General features: G+C 50.0%; 1 long non-coding RNA gene across 2 annotated transcripts; it reads right to left on the bottom strand.

Moving 5' to 3' along the window:
• Positions 1–418: 418 nt before the first annotated feature.
• On the bottom strand, positions 419–2,563 carry LOC309451812. Of its 2 annotated transcripts, none has more exons than XR_014186329.1 (3): positions 2,531–2,563; positions 2,045–2,130; positions 419–558 (listed from the first exon to the last, which is right to left on the bottom strand). It is a non-coding gene; the product is annotated as an uncharacterized lncRNA (long non-coding RNA). The 2 variants fall into 2 exon arrangements; XR_014186330.1 differs by lacking the exon at positions 2,531–2,563 and adding an exon at positions 2,227–2,500.
• Positions 2,564–14,702: the final 12,139 nt, after the last annotated feature.

Below are 14,702 nucleotides of genomic sequence, written 5' to 3'. Positions count from 1 at the left end.
GTGTTTATTGTGTGCCCCCGTAAATTGCTCTGTGCTACACCTCACAAGCACAAATGAACAACGCTGGCTTTGTTGGCCCCAGCAGAAGCAAGTCACCTGAGCAAGGGGGTGGAACGTATGGGGATATAGTGGAAGATTTGGCGAGGTGATTAGTTAAATGTAAATACACTCCAGTGACTTGCACCTGCCTGTAGAAAGGGATCGCACAGACACTTTTACAGGCAGCATGTGACACGGCTGATTTAAAACATCTCCATCTACAGACACACGCACCTGTCCTTACGCGGCATTCAGAACATCCTCATCCACCACAGCTCAGGCAGGAACAAAACGAATCCTCCTGCTTTCCCCACACCGAGAGCAGCCAGTTTTCCCTGCAAGCACAACAGCAGCTCGTGCGCTGCATCTCCCAACCACGCTCGGTACTGCAGAAGCTTCGGCAGCGCTAACCAGGACAGTCTGTACTTGTGCAAGTGATGAGCTCGGTCTCAGCACAAGGGCCGGGACGGCTGCAGCACACAGGGAGAGCGTTGTAGCTGTTTCTCCTGGAAGGCAGGGCTGCAGGAAAGGAAACAAATTAGTTTTTCAGGAACAGGAAGAACACATTCAAATCACCAGGGAAAATCTGGAACAAAACACTGTATGGGGATATAGCGGAAGATTCAGAGAAGTGATTACTTAAATGTATACACGCTCAAGTGACTTGCACATGTCTGTAGAAAAAACACATACATCACACTAACTGTTCTACTGACCCTGTGTGCTTGATGAGTAGAACCCCTGTATTAGATAACACAAGCCTGTGAGAAACTCTGGGCGCTTTATCACTGTGTCTGAGATTCCTGCTTTGTTGTGAGAAAGAGCGGGAGACTGCGCCTGCCTGAAGCCGTGAAATACAGGCGAGCTCAGCAGGCCCAGTGACCTTCCAGCAGGGCTGAACTGACCAGCGCCTGCGTCCCCGCTGCTGTCACCTCTGCTGGGAGCTCAGGTGCGGCTTCGGAGATCCCCCAGAAGAGAGGGAACTACAATAAAACTTGCTCTTTGCAATTACATTCATGGCCTCTGGCTCTTCTTATGACATGCCTGCGTATCCGTACAAAATGTCCTTTTGGGGTCCAACTGATCCAAGTCTTTTCTCCTTCAGAAACCCACAAAAATCCAAGCAATACAAGACGTGCTCCTCTCTGCTCCAACAGCTCTCAACCTCCTGCACTTCAGCTTTCATGGCATTGCAGAAATAACAGAACAAACCCCAACGCAAAAGATTCAAGCGGAGCACCCTCCTTAAAAAGCAAATCCCAACACGGGTGCTCATTGCAAGCAAAGGAAGCTGGGACACCACCCTTCAAACGCTCTAGCTGTGCAGCCTGGACGAGACAGTGTCTGCGGTTCAGCAACATCCACGCTCGTCACGACCGGCTGGTGCCGTCACCCCCAAATCTCAGCAGCAGTGTTTGTTAACACTGGTTAAGAGCTTTGAGTACCCAGAGCTGCCTTCAGCTCACGTGAAAGCGTCTCCTCATAACGCCCAGTGTAAGCCCAAGAACGACGCCTCCTAACGCACACACTGAGGAACCTCAAACAGTGCCCCCTTCTCCATGGGCTGCGTCACAACCTGTGACAGAAAGGGGATTCCACAGCTTGGAAAAGCTCCAAAAGGAACTGGAGATTCCTGGGTCTCAGAGTAATTCTAGAGCTCAAGTGGTGACAGACATCAGCTCCAGCTCAGATAATACATGCCAACACCCATCACTGACCCAAGAAGGCAGCTCCTCCCGCCCTGCCCAACGGCGTCAAATCCAACACACTTTGTCCCTCCAACAGGATGCAGCTTATTGATTTCTAACAGCATTCATCTCTGTCTTCCTCGAGATGAACTAGACATGCATTTCACAAGCAACTAAGTCCCCGCCTGGAAGCAGCGGAGCCTTTGCCTTCTCTTTTCCACCCCACTTTGCAGGAGAAGGAAAACAAACGGCAGCAGAGACGCTGAGAAATTCAACCACCAAATGGAGAGGGAAGCTTTGAGAGCGGGAAAACTTACCCGTACAATGGAGAGAGCTACGATGAAAGAATAACACTGAAAATGAATCCTTCTTGTCAGGGTAAAAGTGCACAGCAATTAAAGACCTGCTGAACAGACCCCTGTCATTCTCAGAAATAAACAACCCCCAAGGCTCAGCCAGCCAGGGTTACTGCTCTAAATCCAAGCGCAGCTGCACCGACCTGAGTCGACACGGACACAGTCACCTCCCTTGTCCCACACGAAGCTGCACAGGCCACGTGCTGCTCCAACAGGAACGTGCTGGGGACACCCGGGTTTCCCATGGCGGCCTCTGCGCTGCCCCCTGCACAAGCACCAACAGGCCGGCAGCTGTGGGCTCAGCTCCGGCGGTTCCCGGGACCGGGGTCTCCAAGGGCCTGTTCGCACACGGACCTTTGTGTGCGCGCCCCGGCAGCGGGCGCTTCTCCCGCCCCCATCCCGACCCGCCGCTCGGCCCACCCCGGACCCGCCGCTTGCCCCCCGGACCCGCTCAGGAGCCTCTGCTCGGCCCAGCGCTGTTGCCGGAAATTGCGTCACCGGGACGGGCGAGGCGAGCCGCGCTGCCGGCAGGACCCCGCCAGAGCTGTCCCATTATTCGCATGACCCACCAAGTTTTTATACGAAATCTGATTGAGTTGAACCATTATTAAAATAAAAAAGTCTCTGGATAGCCGTGCCGTCATGGTGGCTCAGTGCAGTGGAAAATCCACTGAACTGAAGATCAGCCTCGGCTCTCAAATAAACTTCTCCCTCCCCCGCTCCGCAGCCGCTGAACCCGCAGCACGAAGTGCGATCGGCACGTCCCGCGGTCACACGGTGTCCGCGCTCGCTCGTCACCTCACTCGCTGGCTGCAGCAGCACTAAGGGCCTGTGGATTCCACACCCGGAGTGTTCTGTCCTGTCACAGAGGAAAAGTCTTGGCTGCTGAGAACAGGTTCCATTTTAAAGTCGCTGAAGAGAAGTTTCCGCTTCCTGGAATCTCAAAACAGCAGCAGCTCTAACGAACGTGACAGACCATGGGCCGCGTGCATTTCTCAGTATCTGTCCTGATCGGTTTTATCTGGTCATTATTAATGCCAGAAAGAGGTGGAAAGATAAAGACAACGGGTTGTGCTGCACAGAATTACATCATTTTTGCCAAATAAAGAACTGAAATATATAACTTAGGCTTTTTCTACGGACAAACAACGTTTAATCCAATTCCTTAATTGTATTCCTTAAACACGTGTTCATTAGAGCATAAGCCAAACAGCGCTGGGTGTGCGGGGGATTCGCTCCGCCCAACACTCACACCTTTTAACAATAAGAGGTGTGCTTAAATACAGTAAGGTGCTACATATTCATAATGGCCCCAGGAACGCCTCTACATATGGTGAAGCACGCGAAGCATCCAACCCCAAAACTTAACTCTACCCCTAATACAACTCCGGAACCCCTAACACAACTCCGGAACCCCTAACACTAACCCTAATCCAACCATTACCTTAAACCAAATCCTAAAACTTAAGCCTAAATGTAAACCTAAATACTAATCCTAAATCTAATCCTAAAATTTAAGACAAACCCCTAACTCTAACCCTAAGACCCCTTCCTTACTGGGCGAATGATGGGCTTGGTGTTATGAGGTAATTTGTGTCTCAGAAACTCATAATCCAGTAAAAAGCCTGTGGCTGTGGAGGGGACCATGGGGTCAGTTCTGGCTCTGGAGGTGACAGACCAGCAGCAGGGACATGGCTGGGAAAGAACCTCTGCACTAGGACAGGCCCTGTCCACGAAGAGGACTTGGAGATGGGCTGTCATGTCCATTCTGCCTGAGCACATGACAGGACAGCAGCTGGTATATGGTCATGTCTACCAGAGAAGCTGAAAGGCACTCATGGGTTTTACAAGATCATGGTGAGGTTACTTCTGTGTGGTGAGGTGAAAGACCACAAGAAGCCTGACAGGTTGGGTTCCCTGCTTGAAGGGCAGTTTCTGAGATAGTCGAGCTTTCCATGGTAGTGGGAAAACAAAGGAGAGGGAGAAAAAAGGCAAGAAGAGCAACTTGGAAGATAGAGACTGAATATCAGGAGGAAGAAATGTCACTGGAAGGGCACTGCTGTGGTGCAAGAGGTCGCCCAGAGGTAGTCTGGATCAGCCCATGGTTTGTGTTCCAAAGAACCGCCAGTGAGGGTGCAGACACATGAGTGAAGGTGCAGAAATGCTGGGGTGAGAGCAGGTGGGGAAGCGAGATGGGCATCTATAGCCTGCAGGGAAAGAGGGGAAGGTGTAGGTGTCGAGCAGCCTGTGGTGGAGATGGCAAAGGGCGCTGGCAAGGCTGGGAGGCATCAATAGAACCCAGGTCTTCGTCCCCTTGGCCAGGGCAGTTGTCTCTGCCACTGAGGCCGATGAGAAAACGTGTTGTCCTCATGGCACTGGGGCCTCGTTGCCTCCTTGCAGCCCCACGGGGAAGCTGGAAGTTGTTGTCCCAGTGTTGTCCTTCCCTGGGCCTTGCACACCCACATCCCACGGTCCCAGGAAGAGCCCTGAGCCGTGTGTGAGGGACAGGATCCCCCTTCCCACTGCCTGGAGGTCATGGGTCTCCTTTCTGCTTCAGAAAGCAAACCAAGGAGTTTCTCAGCATCAGAGCCACCTGCACAGGGCCTTGGCCCACCTGTCATCACAGCCTCCAACGAATCCCTGGGGAGCCTTTGTCAGTAACAGGCCTCAGTGGGGCCCATTAACACTTCAAGGAGCTTTGAAGTTTTGTTTCTGACTTTGCTTCCTTGAGAGCTTTGTTTGGATGTGAAAATGCTGTTTTGCCGACACCTGCACAATAATGAGGGTTTTCCCAAACAAAAACACCATGCAGGTCATGAGGGAGAGAAGGATTTTCTAAGGGATGGGAACATTCCCCATTCCTGGTAGGAGGGCACCTCCAGGACTGCCCCATTGCATTTTCACCAGGGAAGGTTTTAGGTCAGAAAGACAAGTAACTGCATGTACATTTATATATTTTTTAACTAAAGATAGAGCCCCATGTTCACATAGTCACAGGGTCACACTAGCGAAGTAGATAATCAAGTTGAAATGGGTTGTCCACATTCCTTTGTGGATAACATCATCAAGGTTAAAAAAAAAAGGCAGAACTAAAGACAACAGAAACACAAAACTGACAACAACAACAAACTCTGACCACATCCTGGGCTTCCCTTTTCATGTGCTCAAAGCAAATTTCTTCTCTTTTACTCTCTATACCCTCCCAAACTAACAGCCTACCCTGTCAATTCTTTCAGAGCAGGTTGATCAGTAAATGTCAGCATCCATGTACGGAATCAACAAATGAGCCGGGCATTGAAGTCACAATTGAAGGAAAAGAGACAAGACATCTGATGAGCTTCTTAAACCCAGGAATCACTGTACCACGTCTCCTGAGGTTCCTGGGAACACCTAAGCTTTTTTTCCAGAGAAGTGTGATTCCTGTTTAGGTGTCCAGGAGAGAGGGAGAAGAGAGGACACTTCAGTTTCCCAAATCCCATGACAGTGCCCAAAACAACCTGCTTGTGGCCTCTGGCATCCCATTTCCTGAGATGAAAAGCTGGTGGGTGATAATGCATCAATAATCCCTCAGGTGTTTCTGTGATCTGTCTAAAAGTGGCTGGATCTATGAAAAAGAAAATAAAAAAATAGCACCCTGTTTTTGTAGTAGCGACTCAGGGCATTGGCAACAAGGCATGATATCTCATCCTGAATCACACATCCAAAGTGGTTCAGATAAAGGATGGTCTTGCAAAAGTCACACTAACTGTCCCCATGTTGCGTGGACATGGCTCATGTTCCTCTCCAGAGAGTGGCAGAGGCTGGGTCCCCTTCTCCAGACAGACTTCTTGCCAGGAAGCCACAGGTATGAGGGTCGCTCACCTGGATCTTACTGGGACATCACTCGGCATCGATTTAGACATATTTAGTGCTTTTCTGTGACTACTTTTTCCACACAGAGGGTCATAAAAAGACAATGTTTTATAAGAGATCCAAAACACTCAAGGCTGCCTCTGAAGAGCAAGAGACCCTTAGCAGCAGTGCTTGGCCATGTGTGGGTCTGAAGAGATGTTTGGGGATGTCAGTGAGAAACAAGGGCATGGCTGATGGCTTCAGTGGAGCCTCAAAACCACATCTGAAACCAGCAATGGAAAAGAGTTGAGGCCTGTGGGTGGAGGTTGAGGAAGGGGACTGTCCTGGGCAGATGGCAGGAAGGAAGGCACCTCCTGTGCAAACCAAGGGTGATAACAAGTGTTTCCATGTTGTGTGCAGGCCTCAGCCTGGCAGATGGGGATTGTCCACTGCTGGGGTGGCTGCACTCAGTCATCCACATGAGCTGACCTTGCACTTTCCTTCCTTCACTTCCTACACTTGGGTGAACCTCAGGAAGCATCCATGAGCCTGGAGGATGCACTCACCTCCTGGGGTGAAGTCCCATCACTGCAGGGGAAGAGGAAGGGTTTGTGAGACACGTGGGCATGCGGGGAGAGAGCAGTGTAAGTGTAGCAGTGAGTGTGTTAAAGGCAGGAAGTAGAAATGAAATATCGGAGGGTCTCATGCTGAACTGAAATAGGTTTTGGTTTTGAGGCAGCAAAGAAGGAGGATGTGCTTTTAAGTGCTAGGATGTGGAACTGAATTATAGCATGTCTATAGCATGGAAATCTTGGGAATTAAATGAGCATTAGGAAGGCTTTGGGAGAAACCAAACGGATTGTGGGGAACTCACAGGCCTTGAAAAATCCTCAGAGAAGCACAGCTTTGTGCTGTAAGCAAGCAGTGTATGTGTACAAATATGCAGGCATGTCGCAAGAAGAGCCAGAGGCCATGAATGCATTGCAAGGAGCAAGTTTTATTGTAGTTCCCTCTCTTCTGGGGGATCTCCGAAGCCGCACCTGAGCTCCCAGGCAGAGGTGACAGCAGCGGGGACGCAGGCGCTGGTCAGTCCAGCCCTGCTGGAAGGTCACTGGGCCTGCTGAGCTCGCCTGTATTTCACGGCTACAGGCAGGCGCAGCCTCCCGCTCTTTCTCACAACAAAGCAGGAATCTCAGACACAGTGATAAGGTGCCCAGAGTTTCTCACAGGCCTGTGTTATCTAACACAGAAGTTCTGCTCATAAAGCACACAGGGTCAGTAGAACAGTTAGTGTGATGTATGTGCTTTTTCTACAGACAGGTGCAAGTCCCTTGAGCATATTTACATTTAGCTAACCTCCTCGGCAATCGTGCGCTGCATTCCCATACAGTGTAGCTGTGGTGGGGATGGCCAATGGCCTTAATAGGGTTTGATGCCTCAGCAGAACTGAGACCCTTGTCCTCTTGACTGTGGCTTCTGTCTCTTCCACCGAGTTACATGAGAGCACAGCAAGTCCTTACAACTCCAAGGGCTTGTTGCTTCCTCATCTACCCCATACAGAGCCCAGCAGGTGTCCTACTGATGATTTGATCATGGAATCACACACTCCCACGTGACAATGGCCCCCGCTCCTGCTGCTCAATAAGAAGTCCCTGTCCCCACCAGCGCAGTGTCCTTGCTGGGGTGGGGGATGTGGGCACCACTGTGACAAGCAGCTCCATGTCCCTCCTGCTCCCCTGTGACTGTCCCCTTGCCCAGCGTCACGGTCCCCACCGCAGGGACAGCTTTGTCCCCAGCTCTGTCCCCAGCTCTGTCCCAGCCCCTCATGCGCCCAGCAGCATCCCCCACCCAAAACAGACACCTGGCCCCATAGCGAACAGGAGGAGCTGACCCCTCTGGCGTCCCTCTGACCACAGAGGCAGGGTGGGGGGCAGCCAGCAGTGCTTTGGGAACCCTGTGGAGGTGCCATGGCCAGACGGAGCTCCAGGGCTTGTGTTGGGTGGAGGCAGCATGCCTGGGACATGGGGACAGTGCTGGTGTCCTGTGACAAGGGGACAATGATGCTGCTCAGCTGGGGACCTGCAGTGAGGAGCTCTCAAATACCCCCTGGGTCCTCAAATGGCCACGCTTAAAGTGAGCAAAAGTGACCCAAAGTGAACAAAAGCTGCTGCCTGTCCCTGGGCTGGGACATGGAGATGGGCTGGGGACAGAGAGATGGGCTGGGGACATGGGGATGGGCTGGGACATGGAGATGTGTTTGTGACAAGGAGATGGGCTGGGACATGGATCTGGGGCTCAGGGCCAGCAGAGGAGCAGCTAGGCCGGGGTGTCTCCATCCATGGGGACGTGTGCTGGTCCTGGACCTGCCACCCATGGGACACACACCCAGCTGACACAGACACCCACCCATGGGACACGACAGCAGGACACGCACACCCTTGTGCCATCATTGCAGCTTTATTGGAGCCAGGGCTGCGGTGCTGCAGCAGCACGGCGGCGGCCGCGGCTGTCGGGGTCAGTGTTTCCGCAGAAGCCTGGTGCGAAGGCGGGCTGAGCGGTGCCGCGTCCCTGCCGGTGGCGGCTCCTCCTGTGCTGCCGGCGCCAGCTGTCCCCAGAGCGGTGGCGGGAGAGGCTCTGGTGTTGGCTCGGGCTGCGGCGGCGGTGCCGGCTCTGCCTTGCGACTCCTGCTTCACCAGGCCCAGGCCATGGTGGTGTATTTATTTACGATGCCGGACACACGGGGAATCATTTCACCTAATACGTGTGTAAAATTACAGTAGCTGTGAGCTTGGTTAAATGCAGTAAAGTGTTACATATTCATTAAAGTTTTAGGAACACCTATACATGTTCACAACCTGCCCCAAGAAGGCGGTTCTTATTACAATGAGTTCTGGGAGACTATTTCCTCAGTCTCCATCTCCGGCTCCTCCTGGTTGCAGCTGCACAGTGATCGTAAACCTGGGTCTTCTTTCTGTGTACACGGTCATTTTGGTCCAGTGTGATGAGTTGGTCAGGTCTCAGCCTGCTGAGTTGGTTTGAACTGGTGTGTCTCCTGTCCTGTGCCCAAGTTTGTATTATCTAGTTCACCCAAGGGTGCACCAAGGATGCACCCAAGGATTATTATCTTTGCAAGGCATCAGTGAAGTCCTGTTTCTCACACAATAAGTTACACAGAGTTAAGCAAGGCTAGGCAATAGTGATGTGGGTTAAAGGGTCAGTTCTTTAAGTGTGAGTGTTAATTGTTAGTTCTTTAAGTGTTAATTAGTTAATTGTCTATTCCCTGTATCAAAAGGAGGTTGTAGTATGGAGGGTGATGGTCTCTTCTCCCAAGTAACAAGCAATAGGATGAAAGGAAATGGCCTCAAGTTTGCCAGGGGAGTTTTAGACTGGATATTAGGAAAAAAAATTTTCTGAAAAGTGTTGCCAGGCATTGGAACAGGCTGCTCAGGAAAGTGGTGGAGTCACCAACCCTGGAGAGGTTTTTAAAAGATGTGGAGATGTGGACATGATTTAGTGGTGGACTTGGCTGCATTAGCTTAAAGGTTGGACTCTATGATCTGTAAGGTCTTTTCAAATGTAAACGATTCTATGATGTTATGATTCCATAATTCTAGTTTGCTATGTAAAACATTCCCAGATCTCTCATCTTGCCCACAGCGGCCATGGGCCCCATCTTTGCAGATGTCTTCTGGACACTCTCCTGTTCATCCTCAGTTGTCTAGAAGAAGAAGCCCTAGAGAGGGACGCACTAGTCCAGAGGCTGTAACACCAGTGCTCAGTTAGTGGGATGATAACTTGCCATGTCTGTCTGGCCATGTTCTTCGTCATTCAGCCCCGTATGCAGCTGGCCTTGTTCATGGTGCACATGCAGCACTGACCATATGGCATCCCTCACAGTGCCCAGGCCCTTCTCCTCATCTTCACTGCTCAGCGAATCAGGGCCCAGCTGGCCCTGATGGACAGGCTTATTCTTCCCACCAGGAGCACCAGCCACTTCTCCTTGTAAACTTTAAAATACTTCTGCTTCTCAGGGTCTCCTGGGACCGAAGATCCATTTAGTCAGCAGTTAATGCCTGTGTGCAGATGTCTTACCCTGATGGTGGTGTCTCTCACAAGACAACAGCAGGAGGAGTTGTGAGGCACTACAAATGCTGAAAGGTTGCTCTACTTCAAAGGAATTTCCTTCCATCACAGGATTAATCATGCTGACTATCTCAGAAACAGCTGCAGAGCAAGTAAAGGCAGGGCTAGTGAGGGAAGAGCAAACAGAAGTGGACTGTTTGTATGGGCTGGAACAAAAACCATCAAAGAGAATGTCAAGGTTTGATTGCAGGGTGACAATAAACTGTGGCAGATGCTTTAACCCCCTCACCCCCACTAGCCCCCTTAGCTCCCCCTCCCCATGAAGTACAGGTGATTGGAAGGCAAAGAAGGACAGAGAGAAGAGTTGGAAAAAAATTAGAAATGTTTTACTAATGCTACTAATAAAATAGAGAAAATAATACAAAATATACAAAACCAATCTTGAAAATCCCAGCAAAGAACTGCTCTGGCAGCTGCAGGAGACACCTGGAAGTCCTGGGCTGGATCTTGCAACTGGATTCAGTTGATCACTAGGCGTCAGTTTGCAGGGACAACTGGCAGGGTCCTTCCCAGATGCCGGCCAGAGTCCAAGAGGGCCAGGACCCTCAGGATTCTCACTTTTATATGATGTAACATGTGAATGGGATGGAATACTTAGTTGGCCAGTTTTAGTCACCTGTTCAGTTTGCTCCTCCTTGCCACTCTCGCAGGACGTGCATCCTTATCAGCGTGATTCTGTGACCTTGCACTCCATTGCTATGTCTACTAAAACATGTATCTAGCTTTCAGAGAAGTGCAGTTAGTAAGAAGACTTCAGCTGAAAGGAAAATTCACTAAAAGAGAAACTTGTTTTTAACAAAACCAGGACAGCGAAGAACTTGGATGGGTGAAAAGAGAGGAAAAGAAAATGGAACGTAAGCAACAGGGGTGATCGAGGCTGTTTGCCAGTACGTACCAAGCAGCTCTTCATTGGAGCAGCAGTGGCTGGTGTGGGACAGGAAAAAAACAGATGAGCCAAGGTAACTTAAATCTGACCTACTTTCACACTTGTGGAAAAGCTGAGCTTTTTACCTACTGTGGGGAAGGGATGACCTGTGATGGAAGGAAATATGCATTCACTCATGCTGGGTGGGACCTCAGGAGCTCTCTAGGCCAACCTCCTACCCACAGCATCTATCTATCACATCGTCACGTCACGTCACGTCACGTCACGTCACATCATTCCTGCTCAGGAATTTATTCATTCTGGGTTTGAAAACTTCCAAATGTTGACATTGCAGAAACTTTCTGGCCTACCTGCTCCAAGGTTCAACTGCCTTCATGAGTAAACAGTTTTTCCTCACTTATTTCAGCTTTTGTCCATTGGACGTCATTCTCCCATGTGACACGACAGGGAAGAGTTTGGCTTCATCTTCTTTAAGTGTTGTCAGAGGAGACCTCCTGAGAGAGGAACCTCTATCATGTTCCAAGGAGCTCTGTTAGCTGTCCCTGAACAGAGGGTGCATTGCTGAGAGGCTGCTGAAGATTTTACAGTCCTTTGATTATTCCTCCCTGCTGCTCATTCACATGAGCACCACTGACACTGCCTCAGGAGACCTGGAAATTATCAAGCATGACTACATGATTCTAGACAGAACGTTCAAAGCTTTGGTGACACAGGTGGTTGTCTCAGTCCTGCTGGTTAGGGGAAAAGTTCTGAGCAGCAGACAGATCCTGCACGTAGCTAATTGGTTGTGTGACCTGTGTCAGCAACGGGGTTTCTATGACCATGAGACCCTCTCTGAGGATCAACAACTGCTTGGAAGAGATGGGATTCACCTGAAAAATGAAGCTGAAGTGTCTTTGTCAACAGGCTGTCATTAAACAGGGAAAGACTGGGGGAAGGACACATGACCAATAATTGTGTGATAATGTGGTGGATGCTGTTGACAAGGAAAGGGTTTTGCATGATGAAAACAGAAGGGACATAGCAATCAACAGAACAGAGCTGAGGAGGAATCACATCAAATGTATGAACATAAATAAGGAGGTCCCTATAGGACAGCAGCATAGAAATGCTCTCCTGCCCTTTCTGAGAAATGACTGGTCACGTCTCTTGAGTGCTTGCACAGTAATGCGTGCAGTGTGGAGAATGAACAAGAGGCATTAGAAGTCTGCGTGTAATTACAGTGACACAATCTCATCTGGGTAACAGAGCTGTGGTACACCAGTCACATAGCTGGAGTGCTGTGATGGATAGATAGAGGCTCTTCAGAAGGACAAGTGGTGAAGATGAGGAGGAGTTGCTCTTCATGAGAGACAGCCACAAAAATGCATGGATCTCTGCCTGGGAAGAGGTGAGAACAAATGAGTTAGTGGACAGAGCAACAGGGCTGACATCATTGTGAAACACAGCCGGGCACAAGCTATCTAGAAGGCTTCTGGACGGTAGAGATGGCAACTTCCCAAGCATTGAGATGTGAAGCGAGAAAAGCCAGAGCCCACTGACAGCTAAACCTTGGAAGGGATGTGAACAGCAACAAAAGAGGATTCTAAAAGAACATCAACAGCAAGAGTAAGGCAAGGGAAAACATGGGGCCAGTGATAAATAGGCCCGGAGTCCTGGTTATGTAGGACATGGAAAAGGCTGAGGGAGGTATGAGACCATAGTCAGTGGTGCCCAGTGACAGGACAAGAAGCAAGGGCACAATCTAAAACAGAGGAAATTGTACCTAAACTGCAGAAAGCACTTAATTAAGGTGTGGATGTTGATCACTGGACAAGCTGCCCAGAGAAGTTGTGGAGTTCCCATATTCAAGGCCCAGTGTGGCTCTGGACAACCTGCTGTAGCTGACCCCACTTGACCAGAGGAGGTGAACTAGATCATCTCCAGAGGTGCCCTCCAACTTCAACCATGCTGTGATTCTGCAATACCTAGCAGTGTTTCTGAGAACTTCTCTGTATTACAGAATCATTGAATCATAGAATTGTTTCAGTTGGAAGAGACACTTCAGATCATCAAGTCCAACCATTAACCGAAAACTGGCACTGAACCTAAGAACCTCATCTCCATGTCTGTTAAACCCCTTCAGATGTGGTGACTCCAGCACTGCCCTGGGCAGCCTGTTTCAATGCCTGACAACCCTTTCAATGAAGAAATGTTTCCTAATATCCAATCTGGACCATCTCTGGCTCAATTTGCAGCCATTTCCTCTTGTCCTATCAGTTGCTACTTGGGAGAAGAAACCAACACCCTTCATGTTACAATCTCCTTTCAGGCAGTTTCAAAGAGCCATAGGGCTTCCCCTCAGCCTCTTTTTCTGCAGGCTAAACACCCCCAGCTCCCTCAGCTGTTCCTCATAAGACTTGTGCTCCAGGTGCCTCACCAGCTTCATCACCGTCCTGCTGTGTTCTCCATCCAACAAATGCCAGGGTTATTGAAGTCCCCAGCAAGGCCCAGGCTTATACGTTCAGCGATTTCCCAGATGGCTTAGAGAGGTCTATGGCTGTTTTCCCACGCTGATGTGGTTTCCTTGTCTCCTACCACACTTTCACCTTTGCTGGACTCCCCTCTGATCCTCACCTACAAGGGCTCACTGAGCTTGTCTGTGCCCTGGGCTGAGGGCATTGGTGCACACTTTGGCTGTAGCACATCAGGTGTGCCTCCAGGCAAAGCTCGGACTTATAAAGAAAACTCGTACCAAGTGTCTAAGACCCTGTTTGTTCAAAGGCTTTGCTTCTGACCCGAGACATGATGGAGTGGTCGGCAGATGGAAATCTAAAGCTGGAAGTGGATGCCAAGAGAGTGAGCAACCCCTGCTGTACCCATGGCCACAGACAAACAGGGCTGGCAAGTGCAACCCCAGAAAGAACCTGGTTTACTTCAGTGGTGGCTCTGCTGCCTCTGAGGGATTTTGGCAGAGGTGTCACTGATCTGCAGGAATGACAAGCTGCTGCTGAATGGCCCACTGTGAAAATGGTTTATCTGTTGCTTGACTGTATTTTCAAGGGGGTGAGTATGAGGTGGTAGAGAGAAAAAACAGCAGTTTGAGAATTTAGGTAAACAAGTGGAGACCCCAGTGTGATGGCCCTCATGTTCCTGGACAGCCCTACATCTACTGCCTAGAGAAGGGACAGACATGCCACACTGCAGTGGTGGCCATCAGTGGCTCGCACAAAGGCAACGAATCTCTGTGAAATACTGTCCGGGTGTCTGTCACACACTCGCTCTGAGTGGGAATGGCTTTACTGTGCTGTGCCTGCCAGCTCCATGTAGATATGTGTGAGAACCTTGGCATCTCACCTAGCACTACAGGCCTCTAGTTGGGCATTAAATAGTGTAACTGCCTGGAATTTGATTAGGCGATGTGTAGATGAAAACCATCATTATAGTCAATGGCAATCTAGTCAACACAGCTGATGGAAAAGATGGAGAGAAACTTTTGGTCAGATGGCAGCATCAGCTGACAAACAAATAATAAATAAGGACAGTGCCAGTGGGATGAACAAGCTTGGACAACCTCTGGAACCTCCAAAGTCACCAGGTATTTCATCTGAACAGCTCACTCCTGACCTACATCTTCATTACTTACCATGGAAGCTGAGACAAGGAGCTCACATACAGGTGCCTATTTAATGCACATCTGAACAGCAGCAAGAGGAATCCCAGCTCTCAGGGCTTTGTGGCAGCTGTGGCAGAGAGCTGAGTCCACTTCCAGCGCCAACA

This window comes from Streptopelia decaocto, assembly GCF_964273445.1.
Source record: "Streptopelia decaocto genome assembly, contig: HAP1_SCAFFOLD_110, whole genome shotgun sequence".
In the NCBI taxonomy this organism is placed as follows: Eukaryota; Metazoa; Chordata; class Aves; order Columbiformes; family Columbidae; genus Streptopelia; species Streptopelia decaocto.
Note: the sequence above shows the minus strand (reverse complement) of the source record. Positions and strands in the feature narration are given on the sequence as shown.